Source organism: Pinus tabuliformis, chromosome 5_1 (genome assembly GCF_031772625.1).
Source record: "Pinus tabuliformis cultivar Carrire ecotype Pingquan chromosome 5_1, CPIR1, whole genome shotgun sequence".
Lineage (NCBI taxonomy): Eukaryota > Viridiplantae > Streptophyta > Pinopsida > Pinales > Pinaceae > Pinus > Pinus tabuliformis.
Genome location: NC_142305.1, coordinates 578161953 through 578177523, shown reverse-complemented (window position 1 = coordinate 578177523; position 15571 = coordinate 578161953).

The following is a 15571-nucleotide window of genomic DNA, read 5'->3' as shown; positions in this document are numbered from 1 at the left end:
CCACAGTGACACAACTTCGAGAGAAAGGGCCCAAAGGGGACATCACCGGAGTGGTAGACATCTTAGGGATGAGCCAAACACCCTCACCGAGTTGCAGGCATGCCCTCTTGCTATGTCTTGTTTCCAGCACGTAACATGTTTTGAATTTTGTCAAAGGGTGGCAAATGTCAGAGTTCATCATGAGTTGGCCCGTCTTTTTGCACTTCACCTACATGGGGGACAATCTATCTTGGCTGGGGTCACTTTCACATTGACACCCGAAACCATATCAGTGGCAACAGGCATACCAAACATTGGATAGCAGTGGCACAAGAAGAAGAAGGTAGAGAGGCATCATTATGAGCCTTACATCAAGGACAGCTGTTTGAGCCACCTCACAAGAGTTTTTCTGTTCAGATTTCTGAAAGATGAGTATGCCCCGCTCATGAAATTGATCATGAAATACTTCAGTTGCGAGGGGACGTTTTCTCGCCTTTATGCCCACGACAGCAGGTTGCTTATGCACTTTACCAGGGTGCGAATGATGAACCTCCCATTTTTCATCTGCAAGAACATAGAGAGGATGATAAATTTCATGCAGCACAAGACCCCTCGACAACAAATCAACAGTGTGTATCATTTTTCCCTTATCCAGATTTTGGTGGACCATCAGTTGGGATTAAAGGGTATTGCTTGGGAGGACTTCATCTCTTATGACTTCTTCAATGATCCATAGGTGGTTTCAGAGGTAGAGCTTGAGGTAGGGGGTCCATCTCATCAGTATGAGCGACATGAGACTGCCACTATGCTAGTATACATCACCTATTAGAAAGGTAGTAGACCCTTATTTGCAGCAGCAAAGCAAGTGTTATCTCCACCCGGGGTGGAAGGGGCCTCGCTTCCGACATCAGCATCACAGGAGCAGGGTAAGGGTAAGGAGCCAGTGTAGGAGGAAGGGCCATCAGGTGAGTGAGAGACCGAGTTTGTTCTCCTCTAGGATGATGAGACAGATGCAGAACCAACAAATGAGGAGCTTACAGAGATCATCTAGGAGCAGCAGTCAGTGATTGAGTCCTTGTCCCTTGACTTGGAGAGGGCCAAGTGGAACATGAAATACCTGAAGCAGAGAAACAAACAGCTTAAGGACCGACAGACGATCATGGAGCTGTAAAATATTCATGAGCATCGCCAAGCTGCTCAAAGAAGAAGGGTTGCGCTCACATCTTTGGAGCAAGCAATCAATGAGGATCGAGAGGCCAACCTTGAGAGGGTCAACATGCATTTGGAGAGGCTACTGGACAAAGCTGACCAGGACCTTGCTCTATTGAGACATATGGCTTTCTGTTACAGGGTGCGAAACATGAGTGCACAGGCCCGGATAAGGAACTTGAAGGCAAAATTGAGAAAAGAAACAAGAAGGGCAAAGAGGGAAAAAGAGAAAGATCGGCTTCGAATCTTGGCTGAGGCTTCCTTCGCCCATCATAGCACCCCATAGAGATCCTCCAGCCCAAATTTCAAAAAATTTGGGGAAATTTTGGTCACTTGGTAATTTTTTGGGTAAAAAACAGGGATTTTCTCCCTGTGCGCTATGCCACTGGCACGACGCTAAAATTATAGGGCTCCAAATGAGGAATGGCTTGCAGATTTGGATTCAGCATGGAAAATTACGACTACTGGTGTCCAGGAAATAGATTTGGGCAAGATCTTGGTCTCCTAAAGGTAAAAAAAAAAACTCAAAAATGGCCTCTCTGCCACTTTTTTGACACACAAAAATCAGTCTTGGGAGAATGAAGATTTGGAGGGGCAAATGAGCACCAAATTTGAAAATTCTAGTTGGGCTAGGAAGTAGACAGGATAGGATTTCCAGCAAGCCCACTTGGGCACATTTTTGACATCTACAAGTTCCCAAAAATAGGTCCCAAAGTAGCGCGATTCACAAAAAAAATGGCGCGACGCACAGAGGAAAAAACTTCCAATTTTCTTCCGTTTCGCGAAATTTCGGTTCGCAACTTCTCCAGGTGGTCCTGCTCATCTACACTTCGGTTTTTTGGAACCAAAGGCTGCATTTAAAGGGTTTTTTCTCCAGATTGGCTTCTATCCAAGTGGCAAAGGAAGGCAAACGGTCACCCCAAGCCAAATGTCATGTTTGCAGCGCTGCACATGTAGTTGATGGTTTGCTCTCCATCTACATTTTGTAATGATTCGAGTAACTCCCCAACCCTTGGGCATTCTATCTATTCCTCACACATTCTATATATTGTATGCAAGTTTTTTGCAAAGGGTTGGTTGGCTTGTAACTTCTGGGAGACTGTGGGAAAGAAACTTTGTTTCTTCACTCTGTATTTTTGACAGAGAATTAATGAAAGGCAACAGCTCTGTTTCATGAGATTCTTGTGGTTGTGAGTGTAAAAAATGTGTCTTTTATGTTTTCATATGTATTTCGTTATGTTTCATAATTCAATTCATGTTCATTTCCAGTGAAATTTTCTGAGTGAGATTAGGTAGAATTCAATTTTATTGCTCTGCCTGTGGGAAAATTTCATGTTCAATGTTATTCTTCTGTTGAAAAGGATTCATGTCACTATTCCCTTTTCACTTTCTTCAGAAATCTATTCATGTCGCGGTACCTCAAACTAAATTTTTACATTTTCCGCCTACCTTGCCTCATGGAATAATCTGTGCCTTTGTATTAAATTCTCTGTTCTTTGCTGAGCGCCGGTCCCATAACATCCCAGAAGCTCGGTCATTTCATAAAATTGTTTACAGAATCCTTATTAACTTACTAGCCTAAGGTAAACATTGCATTGTAAGTCATCTCAGACCGTTTTCGATTATCTATTCACTGAGCGTGACTCGGAGACAACCCTCTCCTGCTCTGGTAGGGCTAGCTACCAAACTGAGCGTGGTTTGTGGTTACCCTAATTTTTGCCTTCCTTCAGCCTGAGGAAGATTTAGGTGCTAACACACCAGAAGCAAAGTAGATCACTGTGTGTATTTTAAATTAATTGTTGACCGTGTTATCTATCTAGTCTTGTATGTGGATGATATGTTGCTGGTTGGAAATGACAAAGAAATTATCTAGGATTTCAAGACCCAATTGTCCTCCAAATTCGACATGAAAGATCTTGGTGATGCAAACTATATTTTGGGCAATGAAATTAAAATAGTCTGGGAAAAGAGGAAGCTCTGGTTAAACCAGAGGAAGTATGTCGAGACAATACTGCAGAGGTTTAATATGCAGGATAGTAAACTGGTGAACGTTCCTATTCCTGTAAGTGTGAGGTTATCTGCTAAACAGTGTCCCAAGACATAAGAAGAGGAAGAGGACATGTCCCGTGTTCCATATGAAAGTGTAGTTGGTAGCCTGATATATGTAATGGTTTGTACTAGACCAGACATTGCATATGCAGTGGGAGCATTGAGCAGGTTTACGTCAAAACCAGGGAAGGAGCATTGGACAATAGTGAAGTGGGTTTTTAGGTATTTGCGTGGCACTATTAACTATGGTTTGTGCTACCAAGTGTTATAGACATTTTTGTGCCTTACAGCTTTGAGCATGAAAAGTCCATAATCCAAGGGATCCAAATCCCTAAAAGTGTTGTTCCTGCCTCTAAAGGAACAAGGTCAACCAATGACAGCTTCTCCCAGAAGTTCTCCACCAAAAACTACTCAGAAACAGTCAAATCAGGATCAATTCAAGTGCTCCACTAGCTGCCTGCGTTGCAAAGCACCCCAGTACACTGTCTAGGTGCGTTGCAACGCACTTGAATGCACTACCTAGGTGCATTGAGCGGGAAATGACAAGTGGCAGAGTCATTCAATGAGGTGGAGAGACAATGGAAGCTTCCAGAATCTTCTCCAATGACACTTGCCTCACTGAATTCGACCAGTGCTGAGTAAGAGGCTCTCAGTCTCCAAGTGGAAGCTAGAACTGACAGAGAGAAGCCACAAGTCAAAACATAAGCTGACTCATCCTCTCTGCTTACATCTATATATGGATCCCTCATCCCAGAGATCCAGAGGCTGGAATTTTGTACTTTGCAGAGATTTGCTGTTGGTTTGAGATTGAGATTAGTACATTGGGTGATTTATGCTTTGTTGGAGGAGAGGAAGGGATTCATTTGCTGGGAGGTAGATGCTGGATCGGGACTCACTTGGTTGTATCTCCTCTTTGACTTTCTTATCATATCAATAAAATTATTTGAGTTTCTCTTACATGCTGTGTATCAATGATGTTTTGTTATATTTGCATGTTTAGCTTAATCTGATCCTAAGCTTTTTATGAATGTAAATCTATATCTTCGTGTAGTTTCTCTCTTCTGTGATCTTGCAGGAATTCGGTGAAGCTGGGCCGGTAAGGGAGCAGGGAGCTGGGAGCTATTGAAGAGAGGAGCGATTGGATCAACAAACTAGCGAAATATACAGGTTAGTTACATCCTTCCTCTTCATTTACATTTCATAAAGAAGAATACTCAAGTAGTTTTCCTTGTTTGTTGCTAAGGCACTATCACACCTTAGAGTGGGATAGGGGTGTTCTGAATAGATACTTTTCCCAAACAACAAATTGGCGACTCCGCTGGGGAACGTATCTAGTTAGTTTATTTGTGTTTCTATTGTTGTTCTTCTCATAAACTTAGGAGTGGCGAATCGAACTGCATTTTTCATTTACAAATGCAAAGTAGAGATCTGCTACTCTAGTCCATTCACTGGGCCTGTTTATGATCTGAACAACTGATCCACAAATGCTCTAACTGCCCTTTGTGATAGCTCTTAGTCCTCCTTTAAATCATCCCTCTAATTGTACCTTACTGATATCTTTTATCCGTCCAAAAACCATAGATTAAACTGCAAACCGTGACCCAGAACCCAGAGAAAATTCTCGTTTCTGCTTCAGCGCAGGCTCTGTGAAGAGGTTCTGCATTTCAACGCAGGTCCCCAGAGGGCTTCCCGCGATGCAATTCAGTTTCTCTGTGCAACAGGTGCGCTGATCAGCCTTTGCCCTATGCAGCTGTGGTTCTTTGCTTCATTTTGTTCAGTTTTATCTCTGATTTTTGCAGCCTGTTATCAGTATGTGTACCTATCTGAAAACCCCTTTTCTTTGCCTTAATTCCGCCTCAGTTGTATAAAAGAAACTATATTTGTTTTTGTGTATTTGTTACATCATTTTCAGTTTCCCATTACAAAAGTAAACTAGTCATACTGTCGCCCTTAGATCCAGACCTGTCGTAAGTGTCGTTTTGATCTTAGGAGTAAATTTGTTTGCTGTTGACAGTTGATTGCGCTTTTACTTTTGTCTTTTGGTTTGAATTTGTGAATTTCTAGTGTCGAAACAAGTGTTTACTTCAAAATCATAAAGTTTCGTAATTGTCTTTTTGATTTCAAAAAGAAACTTGTTTGTGTTTTCACTTGAAATCGAATTCAAATTTGTACAACAGCTTTCTTTTTAGGCATCAATATTAAGAAAGTGAAAACAAATACATGCACATGTGCATTTTCATTTTGACAGTTTGTATTATTTGATTTAGGAAAAGTGCATTTACAGTGTGCTCTTTGCTCTGCGAGAAAAGATTGTGTCTTTCTTTTCCCCTTGTAGCTAGGATTTTCATTGTTGAAAAGAGATAAATGTTTGCTTATCATCTTTAGAGTGCATTTAGGAATTGTATCTACATCTCGTGGTGATCCAAAAAGGAAAACTTCTAAGAAAGATCAACCTAAAATAAATTGAATGAACTTAAAAACGCATTGGAACTTAACGCACAACATAGAGGTCTAGGCTAGAGACGTGTTCTGGCGTTGTAAAATCTGGTGACTGTCGGCCTCACTGATGGTTGGGTGATTCCTCCTGAGAGACGATAAGTGCCAGTACGGATTGTGCTCCCACGTACCGTCGCGTATATATTGAGAGACACTTATAGGCATAAAACCTTTATCCATAGGAAGCCGTGTCGGCCGCCCTACTGATCGCAATGCACTGAACACAGCATTCAGTAAGATTGACCGCCCGTACCCTAAAAAGTATTCTGCGGTTTTGCGATTTGTTTGGCACACCCTCTACCTAGAATTCCAGAGCAGTCCCTTTTGTTCCTTTTCAGACTCCTTAACGGAAAAGGTCCATCTGAGCACTTGTCACTTCAGGCTCATTAAAAATCGAAGGAGACTAGAGTCATATTTTGCTTTTTCTCGACTCTTTAAAATAGAAAAAGCAAGTTGTGTCCAAGAATCACTAAAATTTATTTTAAACGGAATATTCATACCCTTTTCCCACGTTGATCTTTAGGTTGAGAAAATGGAGCCTACCAACCAAGGAATTCCCCTTGGTGGAAATCCTAGTCCTTTCTCCTCTTGGGGAGATGTTGGTGCACCCCATATGGCCACATTGTCGCTTCCAGGACTGACAATTGGCTTGCCAGTCTGGCTCTTCTCAACCAATTTTGTTCAGAACACCACTATTCCTGAACAGTCGAATCAGCAATTAGACGAGTCCAGAGTTTCCCACCAACCTTCTACTTCCTCTAATTCTTCCTCTCTTCCTTCCTCTTCGCTTGACGGGACTGGTAAAGCTAAAAACCAAGTTCCTAAGGAGAAGAAGGAAAAGAAGAAGAAAGAGAAAAAGAAGAAGGAGCCAAAGGCAAATAAGGGAAAACAAGTGTCGTTTAATGAAAATCCACACACAACACTGGCTAGGCCTAAATTGCCATGTGTCATTTGCAAGGGAGACCACTTTCAAAGAGATTGTCCTTGCATCCCTCGGATACTAAGGGACTGGTCTCCCCGTTTGCACAATCCGGTGGCGTCAACCTCTGATTACCATGTTGAAAGCACACCGTCAACTAGGGAAAGTGAAGTCCCAGGACGAAAAGGGAGAGCTAGATCTCCCTGTAAACTGTGCGAAGGCGATCACGCCATCCACCGTTGTCCCTTCTTAGACGAAGCTAAAAGAGTTTTGGATGATCGTCCGGTTTCACCGTTACGACTCCCTCCTGGATATTAAAAACTCTTGCCAAGTCCTTCGTTAGTTGAAAATCTAGCTGGCCCGCTCAAGTGGTCAGCTGAAGCGCCGGTCATTGAAGATGAACCAGCTGAATCCATACTCGACGAAAGTCAAAAGGTCGAGGCGGCAGTTGAACCGGTCTTGCCTTCAGAGGTTTTATCTTCGAATGATACAGTCACTGAAGAGAACAAGGATGACACCATCCAAATTCTCTTCATCAAAACAGACTCCGACGAACACGGGGGCAACCTACCCATTCCTTTATCGCAGGAAGGAAGTTCGTCAGAGCGATACCCGGCTGTCTACTCGGTCCCACCTCCATGCAACCTAGTTGTCTCCTTCGACTGAAATCAACTAGGTAGACCCCGTTTACCAGCAAGCATACCATTTAGAATTATCGTCCAAATATACAGAATGGTCATGGCTGGCACCATCATTGATGAGGGGGAATCTGTGAGTATCCTTTCCTCTATTGCTTGGAAAGCTCTTGGTTCGCCATCGCTTTTGTCTGAAATGAGAAATCTGACAGGCTTCGATAAAGGAACCAGTCGACCTTTCGGGATCCTCCCCAATGTGCCCATAACATTGAAAGGGAAGACCGTTCAAATGAATGTGATGGTCGTTCAAGGACCCTTGGATTATAACCTACTCCTTGGACGAGACTATATTTATTGCATGGGAGCCATCGTCTCCTCAATCTTTAGAGTAATGTGTTTTCCACACGAAGGAAGAGTGGTCAGGCTCGTGGACCAGCTTTCATTTCCCGGATCATGCATCGCAAATAGTCATATACCATCCCTAAATGGTCTCTTCACGCAAGAAATGTCTCAACCCACAGTCCGTCCTCCCGATGAGCGCGAGTAATTCGGAGGGATATGACTGGAACCCAGGGGGCATGCATCCTGGTCTGCTTCGGCAGGAAAACTTCGGGTATAGGGTAGGTTTCCGTGGGAGAATATGACTAGTCTTTACCCCGTCCGTGATTGAGATAGGGGTTATTCTAGAATAAGATTCTTTTGTCAAAGTTATGTGAGTTGGCGGGCATCGTCGCTCACCTTTGTTTATCTCGGTAGACATTGCCAAAGAAGTGTTTTGTTTGAAAGATTAATGGAACAATCTTTGGGTGACCTGTAAGAGGTAGGCCTCTCTCGGTAAAACAATTGTTTTGGCGGAAGTGAAGTAGAGGTAACCTTGAAACTCTGTTTTATACCTGGGGGCATGCAAACCTTTTGGAGTGCAAGCAAGGGGCGGCTATTTATTTTTTAAATTTTTAGGACCTCTAACCCTTTAAACTCGTAGGATTAGTCGTTTCCAAACTTGGATAACGAAAGGATGCGGGGCATAGCTTTGTAAGGCGCAAGCTCCATAAAAAATGGCATATTACATGAGACATTCTTATCATATGACTATATTAATCGAGCATTTTTAGCGCATAGTTCATGCTCGTTAAAAAATAAACATAAGATCGAGCAAGTGTTTCAACCCGCGTTTAAGCTCGTTAAAAAATGAACTGTCCTCCAGTAAATAACCACCGTGAATGTAACATTATCAGCCATTAAAGCCTTGGTTGTGTTTGCACCGTCACCTCCACTTTTCCATTGGCCGATCATTCACCTCCATTTGATTGTTTACCCATTTTGAGGAACAGCTGCGAAGAGTGATTTCACTAGCCATCCTTGTGACACTGTCGTGCTTGGAAAATTCCAACCCTTACCTGGAATCAGCTGCTACCCATTTTATCACTCGTTCCTCAAAAGACGAGTCTTCTTTAAGCTCTTTTCATTTGACTCGTAAAATATGAAAAGATTGCCGAGTTTTGGTCTTCCAGCTCGTTAAAGCGACAGGAAGAGCTATCCCTCCTCTAGATTTTAATCTTTTTGGACCTGAGGGATTATTGCACAAAAAGATCGAGCGCTTGTTTTGTTCGACTCGTTAAAACTATCGAAAATTCATCCCTTCTGTATTATTTTATACTTTTTCGGACTTAAGGGATTAGATAACGAAAAAGGACTTCCGGAGTTAACTTTACGTACCTTTTCAGACTCTCTAAAAATGAAAAGGACTGAGTTATCTTTGTCGTTAGACTTGTTAAAAATATTAATAGCGACAAACTTGTCTTCAGACGAGAACGAGTTTCACTATCGCTAGGCTCGTTAAAACATAGCGATGGGTTTGCCCGAAGGGCAAATTATAGAACAAGCATATGTTATCCTCCTCAAGCTTGACAAAAATAAAGAAGTACTGATCAGCAATGACTGGGGAAAAATTGGGAAGAAACTCAAAGAACCTTTATTGGTAGCAAGTCACTCTTGAACATGACACTTCCACTCCGTGCCTAAGTCGGGTTGGGTTGTTTCATTCACCAGTCACATCACCATGGTCTCGCCATACCATCCACCTTTGGGGTAAATGCTACCAATCCATCATATAAGTGTCGCCGATATGTTCAAGAGAAGTCATTTAGAGAAGTCACCCATGTCCCATCCACTACCATACATTATACTTCATTCTTTCATGACCGCCACCCTGAACCATATATCATCAGATCGTTTTCACCTCCATCAAAATCATTTGCTCCGTTCCGTGTCATTGATGTGGGATACATCAAGGCCCTCCTTTGACGGATCGCTTCTTTTCGACATCAGCTCATTATCCAAGAAGTTGATCTAGGAACACCCCCTTCAGTACTTTGAAGCTTGCATGCCTCAATGGCAAGTTTCTCACTTCCGGCGATAGGTATACATCAATGACCTTCGACCGAAAGATTTTGCGTGGTGTTCGACGCCAAGTCCTTTATTCACACCACGTGAATTGTACTATAGTACCTTGAGGGTCATCATCCTTATCGGTGATTCCTCTCGCGCTTGTTAACAGTTTACATCATTGAATGGTAATCAAGCGATGTCTTTCCATGTTCGACTTCAAAACATTTCTCACATGGATCGACTTGTACTTAGAGTGAAGATCAGACGAGATTGAAGACCCCGGATCTAGTTTCATCCATCCGGGCTGCGATATATATTAAGGAAAAATAAAGACATTGACATGTACAGCATTGCAGAACAGATAATCATCCTACCAAAAGGATGATGATTTCATCAGAATCATCAGTCTACCATCAGACGATTGTATGTCCTATGTACATAAAAATGAATTTATAAAGCTGAGCATGGGAATGCCCGCCTCAGCTAGATCATGAAAACAGTATGAAAAATAATGTATCGTATTGTATCTTATTACAGGTCTCCTCCGAGCATTGAAAGAACTTCAGATCCTCCTAATAAAGCATTTCACCCGATAAATGGACTCATACTTTAGGGGGCAACTGTTATAGACATTTTTGTGTCTTACAACTTTGAGCATGAAAAGTCCATAATCTAAGGGATCCAAAGTACCTAAAAGTTTTGTTCCTGCCCCTAAAGGAACAAGGTCAACCAATGACAGCTTCTCCCAGAAGTTCTCCACCAAAAATTACTCAGAAACAATCAAATCAGGATCAATTCAAGTGCTCCACTAGCTGCCTGCGTTGCAAAGCACCCCAGTACACTGTCTAGGTGCGTTGCAACGCACTTGAATGCACTACCCAGGTGTGTTGAGTGGGAAATGACAAGTGGCAAAGTCATTCAACGAGGTGGAGAGACAATGGAAGCTTCCAGAATCTTCTACAATGACACTTGCCTCACTGAATTCGACCAGTGATGAGTAAGAGGCTCTCAGTCTCCAAGTGGAAGCTAGAACTGACAGAGAGAAGCCATAAGTCAAAACATAAGTTGACTCATCCTCTCTGCTTACATCTATATATGGATCCCTCATCCCAGAGATCTAGAGGCTGGAATTTTGTACTTTGCAGAGAATTGCTGTTGGTTTGAGATTGAGATTAGTACATTGGGTGATTTATGCTTTGTTGGAGGAGAGGAAGGGACTCCTTTGCTAGGAGGTAGATGCTGGATTGGGACTCACTTGGTTGTATCTCCTCTTGGACTTTCTTATCATATCAATAAAATTATTTGAGTTTCTCCTACATGCTGTGTATCAATGATGTTTTGTTATATTTGCATGTTTAGCTTAATCTGATCCTAAGCTTTTTATGAATGTAAATCTATATCTTTGTGTAGTTTCTCTCTTCTGTGATCTTGCAGGAATTCAGTGAAGCTGGGCCGGTAAGGGAGCAGGGAGTTGGGAGCTATTGAAGAGAGGAGCGATTGGATCAACAAACTAGCGAAAGACACAGGTTAGTTACATCCTTCCTCTTCATTTACATTTCATAAAGAAGAATACTCAAGTAGTTTTCCTTGTTTGTTTCTAAGGCACTATCACACCTTAGAGTGGGATAGGGGCGTTCTGAATAGATACTTTTCCCAAACAACACCAAGGAAGACTAGGATTGGATAGAGTGTTGGATATTCATGGCTTTGTTGATACAGACTGGGCTGGAGATCTGGATCAAAGAATATCTACATGTGGGTATGTGTTTAACCTATTTGGAGGTGCAGTTAGTTGGATGAGTAAGAAACAATCTATAGTGGCACTATCAACTACAGAGGCAGAATACATGGCAACCACTCATGCAAGCAAGGAAGTAGTTTAGTTGCATAGATTGTGTTCAAGTATGGGGTTAGTACATGGAGCTATAAGGATAGATTGTGGCAGCCAAAGTGCAATTTTCTTGGCAAAGAACCTTGCTTACCATTCAAAGGCAAAGCACATTGATGTTTAGTATCACTTTGTGAGGGATATGATAGAATACAAAAAGGTGTTGCTGGTAAAGGCGAACACTTTGAAGAATACTACAGATGCATTGAAAAAATCAGTGAGCTCTGAGAAGTTCTCTTGCTGTAGAGAAACAATGGGCATTGTAGGGCTAGATAAATGATTAAGTTCCCCTGTGGCCCCTTGTGGAAAGAAAACAACAAGTGGGAGAATGTTGGGTTGTGTTATATTCTTTCCACAATGGAGACCCCCTTTCATTGCACCAATTACGCAGTGGGGGTGTCATAGAGGGTTTGAGGGTGGTGGGTAGCCGCCCTCTACGTGGTCCGGGGCAGCGCCCCGGGAATTTTTTTTTTTGGACCCTATATGAGGTTGGGCGGACCTACCTATGGTTTTGTGCATGATTTTTGCACATGGATTTTTTTGGACGCGATGGCTTTCGGTCCATGGTATTGGATACTTCCGCATGTATAAATATGTATTGTAACATTGATAGGAACATAATGAAAAATCAAGTTGGTAGCCTAGGTTTTGAGATTCAGGGGAAATCTCTATGTATATGTGTTTTATGTGTTATGCTCTCACATTGTTTATTTTCTGTGTTTTAGAATTCATATGCAAGTAATTTCTGTACGAGGTTAAAACCTTTTTGTCTTCTATCACATCCCAAGTCTCTTCCCCGAACCAATCCATCTCTTCAAATCAGTAAATTAACATGGAAATGAAAGTACTAAAGAAAGTTCTTTTTCAAGACCTTAAATGGATCCCTACTAGCCATGACAAGCATTTCGTCAAACGTATCATCGACATGTAATCTACAGGTGTAAATAACAGAGTTAAGTGTAGGGATATCATACTTATCTGAGAATAACCATGAACCATTGTTCCCTCATTCCATTTTCTGCATTATTATCTATTAGGTCATAGACACATTATCCATTCACATACAAGTAAAAACATGCTGAGAGCCATACATAGCTTCTATCATAAAATGTGCATATAACCTCCATAATATGAACATAAACACAATAAACATATTAGTCATAAAATACATAAATACATCAGTACATTTACACATGAAAATCAAGGGAATGGATTTCTCATTAATGATTTCAATGAACCAACTGTAGATGGGACTACCACATTCCACTCAACCGTAGAATGACTCAGCCAACTCTCTCTTCGGCCATTCACCCTCATGCCACATTCCAAGCATGAATGTGAGATCTCATAAAACACATCAATCAAAACTCATCCAAGGCTTCTAGAGGGCATCCACCTCAACCCATCAAATAGTGATTCCACCTCACTGTTAGATAGCACCAAACCATCACCAAATAGGTCTCCATCCTATCCATCTAGGGCTCTAGAGCATTTTTTCCAACCAAGGCTCCAGGACTAGTAACTCTACCCATAGTTGCCACTGAGCTCTGGAGCGTTTGTTCCAACCAAGGCTCCAGGACTAGTAACTCTACCCATAGTTGCCACTAGGCTCCATAGCGTTTTTCCAACCAAGGCTCCAGGACTAGTAACTCAACCCAAGCTGTTATAGGGCTCTAGAGAATTTGTCCAACCAAGGCTCCATGAACTAATAACTCAACCCAAGCTAAGGAAACATGAGAACCAACCAAAACAAAACAATGATAATAAACCCACCATCACCATGCCTATCCAAGAAATGGCAAGGATAGGAAATCCACTATCAATCCAGGCAATCCTCCATGCCAATGATAGATCATGACCAAGAACCCACATGCATATGCCATGCATGTCCAAACTAGTGAAGAAATCATACATGCAACTCAATACCTGCAATAGAACATGATGTTGATGTTGATGTTGATGTTGATTCCTTCTTGTGCTTTCCTTCTCTTCCTTTTCCTTCTTTCTCTAAGAATCCAAGTATGCCACACCCTTCAAGAGTGCTCCAAGAAATCTCTAAGTATGAGAGAGAGAGAATAATGGGAGAGAGCTACAACACTGAACTGAAAAAAGGTTACCAGCTGATCCTCATAAGCCTTTTTATGAACGAGGCTTCTATTTTCTTCATTTTCCTCCTCACATGAAACTAGTGACCTTTCACCTCCTTTTGCTCCTAATTTCCATTATTTTCATAAATAATTGTGCCAAAATGCCTTTTAATGCCTTAGCCATTTGCTTTGCCAATTTCCTTCGCCATAAACAATCGAATGGACACCCCCTAGGATGTCTTGTCCAACATTCAACTTGGAATATGTGTCCCAGTTATCTATGGTAATTGCTTTTAACTTTATTACATGGAATTTTCACCGGGGTTGTTACAGGAAAGATACACGTAAATCCAAGAGGTTAGGACGGAACAATCGCTCATGGTGTATGTGGCTTAGCGATCCATGCTTGTTTTTGGCTTAGCGATCCGGTGAGGATTGCGGTAAAGCCTGGTATTGTATGTTTATTGTTTATGGTCTAGTGATCCAGTGGGGATTGCGGTAAAGCCTGGTTCTATTGTTGAGGGTGAGGTGGTGTAGCCTCGAGAAGCCTTGGATGATTTTGTTTATAGTCCCACGTTCATTCTTGGAATATGGCACAGGGGTGATTGGTTGAAAGAAATATTTAGTTCATCCAATCTATGGTCGGGTGGTATGTGGAAGTCCCGAACTTGGGTGGCTTAATCATTCATTAATAAGAAATATTTCTCCTTGGTATTTTATGAGAAATTTGTTGGTTCATACGAGGCATTTATGGCTGATGTATCCTTGATATTTCTGTTGGTTATATACTGGTTATGATCATGTTTTATGATAGTGATGATGTATGGCTCTCATAATGTTTTGATTTGTAAATGAATGTACAATGAATATATGACCTAATAGATAATAATGTATCTAATGTGATAAGGCATCAATGCTTCTTAGCGATTCTTAGATAAGTATGACACCCCTATGCTCAGATATGTTGTTATGACCTGTAGAATGCATATTTGTGACATGTTTGACAAAATTCTTGTAATGGCTAGTAGGGGTCCATCCAAGTATTTTTTCAAGTATTTTCATTTTCATCATTGTTTCAATGTTACTTTCCATTCTTGAAAGTTTCATGGATTTCTTGGCAGTGGCTTGAGTCCTGACCCTGAAAAAGTGGCACAAAATCTGGGGTTGCAAGTGAAGAACTAGTTGAAAAAGAACCCATTTGCTTGCATGCCCATGATGTGAGAGTGACTGGAAGGCCCCAGTCACATGCATCCCCATGTCATGGGAGAGACCACAGCTCTAGGGAAGTGAAGTTTTAATTTTTTGCAGGGGTTGATCACTTGGGAGGGTTGGTTGGCTCCTGTAGGATGTATGTGATGAACTAGCCCAAGAAATGGGAAGATTATCTTCTACTTGTGGAATTTTCATACAAGAATAGGCACCAAGAATCCATAAAGATGATTCCCTTTGAAGTATTATATGGCAGGAGAGGTAGTACTCCTATTAGCTAGAGTGACCCAGTTAACAGGGTCCATGTAGGACTTGATATGCTTAAAGATATGGAACAACAAGTTTAGATCATAAACAAAATTTTGAAAGTGGCACAAGATAGATAGAAAATCTATGTTAATAAGCATAGGGTTCATAAAGAGTTCCAAGTTGGAGAACACGTTTATTTGAGAATTAAGGACAAGGAGAGTTCCCTAAGGATGGGGACATATGCCGAGCTGGCATCATGGTATTGCAGGCCATTTGAAATCCTTGAAAGGATAGGGACATATGCCAAGCTCACATCATGGTATTGCAGGCCATTTGAAATCCTTGAAAGGATAGGACCAGTAGCATATAGGCTGGCTTTACCTCCATCATTTAGAATTCATGATGTTTTCCATGTTTCTTTACTTAAAAAGTATGTATAGGATTCTAATCATGTTATTGATTG